Below are 4,416 nucleotides of genomic sequence, written 5' to 3'. Positions count from 1 at the left end.
GGGATGGGAATCATCTCTAAGCTCTGATCTCTTATTTTAAGAGATCTTTTTATTTTAAAATAGTCATGTGCTTGTCTCTCCATCCTCCACACCGCTCTTTTCCCTAAAAAGAACTAGATTCATGTAATCATACCCTATGTACACTTTTTAATGTTTGTCTTTTCTTAGGATAGCTCCACTTGAGCAGAAGTTTAATTCTTTTCTGAATTCTCGTTTTAATTCCTAGTGATATGCATATTGTAAGATCTGAATTCAGTGTGAAAGGAGTTATAATGTGTGGCACTACTAGACCCATTCTTATAATATTCTATGCATTTTATTTCGAATCTACTGTATTTAGCACAGGGTCTGGATGTGGCAGGAGCATAAGATATTTACTGAATGAATAAGAGTTGTAGTTTTTCTCTTGTGAAAAATACTATTCCCAAATAAAGGTCAAATGAATTTTGTAGAATTTTTCCTTTGAGCTTGAATTCTGGACTATGTCTCTGACCTTGTTCCAGAGTTAAATTTCTAACAGGGTTTCTCAAACCCTAGTGTGCATTAGAATCAACAAGCTGGTGAGCTTGTTGAACATGCAGCCTCTTGGGTCACACCCCATAGATAGTCTCCTTCACTAAGTGTGGGGTCTCTAGCCATCCACATTCTTAGCAACTTCTTGGAGTGTTTGTGTAGTAGGTGGTCATAGGACCACACATCGTAAAACACTGTTCAAAGTGTAGGTTCAGGAAAACTCAGGCAGATCAACTTAGATATGTGTTTTCCTTAACTTGGCTAGGCTCTACCTATTTCAGGCAGCTATTCCAGATGGCTGGTTTTAGGAAATGGTCTTAGGGTGGTCTTTCAATCATCAGTCTAGAATGAGTTCTCAAAGACTGTCTTGTCTCAGTTGCTTGAGTAGAAATGAGCGGCCTGTCATATAATCTTGTCAGGAGTAAATCTCCATGACATCAAATCTACCTGATGAAACAGGTGACCGTTGTTTTAAAAATACAGTTCCTTAGCAACATTCCATTATCATATTCTCATAGAAGAAGGACTAGCCAACTACATAAAAGAAACTGGCTGGCTGGCTAAGAAAAGACTGGCATGCCTTTGACAGATCAATGCTCCTGCTATAAAAATCTGTGGTTTGCACCTTGTGGTCACGGCTGGAGTTACCTTCAACATTTTGCTGAAGAAGTGGGGTCTCCATGGTTGCATTTGCTTCCTGTGCTCTCTGGGTCTTACTGGGACTTCCGGATCCGAGTTCCTTGGTGCTTTCTATCCTAAGTAGCTAACAAGGCAGCCTCCCTTCTGTGGCATCATGCTGTTAGTGTCAAGAGGTACGTGCTTGAAAGGGGAATGAGGGTGAGCAGTCTGGCTGCTGGGAATTGCCACTTGCAGCATATATCACTTTGTCACTGAGTGATTAAAACTTCCTCTGTGACTTTTGCATTAACACAGAAAAGAGTACAGAAAATCTAAAAAAATATTAATGTTATTTAGGACTTGGTAAATAAACCTGTTCTTTTACATGCAACTACAAGAATAAACATTCAAACTCCAATTCCTCAAACCAACTCCCCAGTCACCAACCTTTCAAATGGAATAATATAAGTATGGAGAAAAATGATTACTATATACATGAGCATTTTGAGTTATTATTATAATCCAGAGACCTAAAAAGTTTAATAAGCCTAGCTGTACTGCCTTTAACTGACTGTCAAGTTCTGTGACTCAATTGGTGGAGGACAGAGGGGACTGCTCACCTCGTTTCGTGTAGAGGGTCACCATTAGCACATCATCTCTGGCCTGTCTCTATATCTCCGTTCCCAACTCCCTCTTTTTTGGTGAATGTGGGAGCAGAGATGGGCATACAAAGCTCAGTCTCTTCCTTTATTTCTTCTTTAAAGGCCAGCTGCTAGTGAAAATTGCATATTCTGGGTCAGTATCTCTGTACTAGGAGTTCTCAGTTTTCATTCTGTAAACGAGGTCTGTGATTAGTTAGTGCTGTCTGTGTCTGGATGTCCTATTGGGAAGTCTATTGTTGCTAAGCGTCTTAGCCACGCTCTCCAACTTGGTCTGGGGTAGACATGAAGATGTGCTCCCCAGAGCCCCTGCGAGGAAGGACTTGCTGTCCAGCTGTGAAGGGGGCAATGGGCAGAGTGCCTCCAGCTGCCTGTTCTTTTAGGGTCTGCCTCAGCTGCGTGGAGCCAGATGCCTTGCTCACAGCCATGCTCTTCCCAGGGAAGCCCACATTTGGTGAGTGAGCTAGGAGGGCGTTTAAAGACCCAGATCTTTCAACCCACTCTGGGATGACTCTCATGGGCAATATTTACTCCACAGTTTCCTGCCAGGTTGGCCTTTGGGTCTGCATCACAGTGTGACTTTTTCCTCTGCTCAATCCTGCTTCCTCCCCTTCCTTTAATCCCTTATATACACCTTGAACTCAAATTCTATCTCAGTGTCTGCACTTGGAGAATTCAACCTGTGACATGGCATCGTTTGGTTATAAAGGTTTTAAATATCTTTCTGCCTTAATTTTTGGTTTTCTTAGCTGGTTCAGAGCTCAAGTAGGGAAACAATGGTGCCGTTTCCAGGCTCCCTTAGGATCCAGCAGTAGAAATAACTCAGTCTAGGTGAGGAAAACTTTTGTCCCATCTCTGTGTAGCTTAGAGGAGTAGATAATATGGATGATATTAGGCGGCCCTGAGTGGAGTTTCCTATGAGTAACTGACACTCTGGATATACCATCAGAGGTTAATATATTTTCTGACTCTTGTAATGTGACTTCCTCTACTGATACATGTAAAACAGAGTGAAACAGCCTTATTTTCAGAGAGACATGAAATCTAGTTTATGGTTACATGGGTTTCCCAAGAGAGAAAGTAAATATTCCATATTACCCAAGAAGAGTTAAATAACCCCAATTTCTATTGAATACAATAGAAGTATTCATATATATATTCATATATATATGAATAAGTATTCACATATATAAGTATTCATATATATAAGTATAAGTATTCATATATATATTCATATATATTCATTCTTGGCTTAAAGCATAAATGGTTGTCACTATTCTGATTTCTTATAAACAGAACATTAGGTGAATCATCAAAATAGTGTGAAAAACACTTCTGTAAAGAATCCCTATCCTTCCTGTGTAGTGCCATACCAAGGCAGCGCTGCGTTAGTAATTGTGAAAAATTAACATTGGCTTCCACTGAAAATAGAATAAATAGAACATGACTTTGTAATACAGCAGAACTAGTGTTTTAATGGTGATGCTATCAAAATGGGCTATTCCATATAAGATTTTTCTTTAGAATGTAGCATGCATTCTTTTGCAAATTAAACTTGTGATCATAACTGGATACTTTATCTAGGGAATGGGAACAGAGAGTATTATCTGGGGAGGTCCAGCTTTGGGAAGGTTTTACTTGGAAAAATTGGGGAGCAATCAAATGCACATTTAATAAACTAGATCAGCTAATTTTAACCCTGGAACTCAAAAGAATGACAGATATTACAACCGGATAGCACTCATATTCAGCTGGGTTTTTAAGTTTGTTTAAATCAGTGGTTTTCAACCTTGTGAGAATGTGAAAACAGGTCCTATTAAATAAACAGAGAAAGGGAAAATTGGCCTTACTGAAAAACCAGACCACAGTGTTTGCCAAAAAACATAAATACACCATGTTTAGAACGGGGCAATGAGTAGGCCAACACCTTAACCCTGAAAATGATTAACACCCTGCTCTCATTGCTAAGAACCTTGCCTTCTGAGTGATCTCGATTCTTTAGCAATGATGGCTCAGCTCTAATCTTTCTGCCTGTTGGATGAAGATAATTGAAATACCGAATCACTGAATTTCCCCCATTTCTTGATGTCATCCAATCCAGAATGGTCTCCTGCTTCCCTCAGCTTTCCTTAAAATCACCCAGTTTGAAGCTCTTCCAACTTCCCGAGATTTTCATAAGGGTCTCCCATACAGCAGCAAGCTAAGTAAACCTGACTTTTCTTGATTGACTACAGGTGTTTTCTTGGTGGTCTTTGTTTGATGGGCTTTGACACTTGGCTGCACATTAAAATCACCCGGAGAGCTTTTAAACCACTTGACATTCGGGCTGTACTCCAGACCAATTAAATTAGAATTTCTGGGGTTTAGGGCTGGGCAGCAGAATTTTAAAAAGCTTCTCAGATGATTTCAATGTGCAGCCAAAGTTGAGAACCACTGGTTTAAATGATTATATCAGAGGAGGAGAATGCCCCGTATAATAGCTGAAAGTCACTTGCAGCCCTGTAATTTCAACCCTGATATTATTTTATATTGGCTCTGTTTGTTGATGCTTGTGAAGTTGTCTTCATCTATTGAAGGGCGGGAGCTTGATGAGCTGGAAGAAATGCTTTCTTGATGATATTCATGA

The sequence above is a fragment of the Balaenoptera acutorostrata genome, chromosome 7 (assembly GCF_949987535.1).
Source record: "Balaenoptera acutorostrata chromosome 7, mBalAcu1.1, whole genome shotgun sequence".
Lineage (NCBI taxonomy): Eukaryota > Metazoa > Chordata > Mammalia > Artiodactyla > Balaenopteridae > Balaenoptera > Balaenoptera acutorostrata.
The sequence above is the reverse complement of the archived record's forward strand: the minus strand, read 5'-3'. Positions refer to the sequence as shown.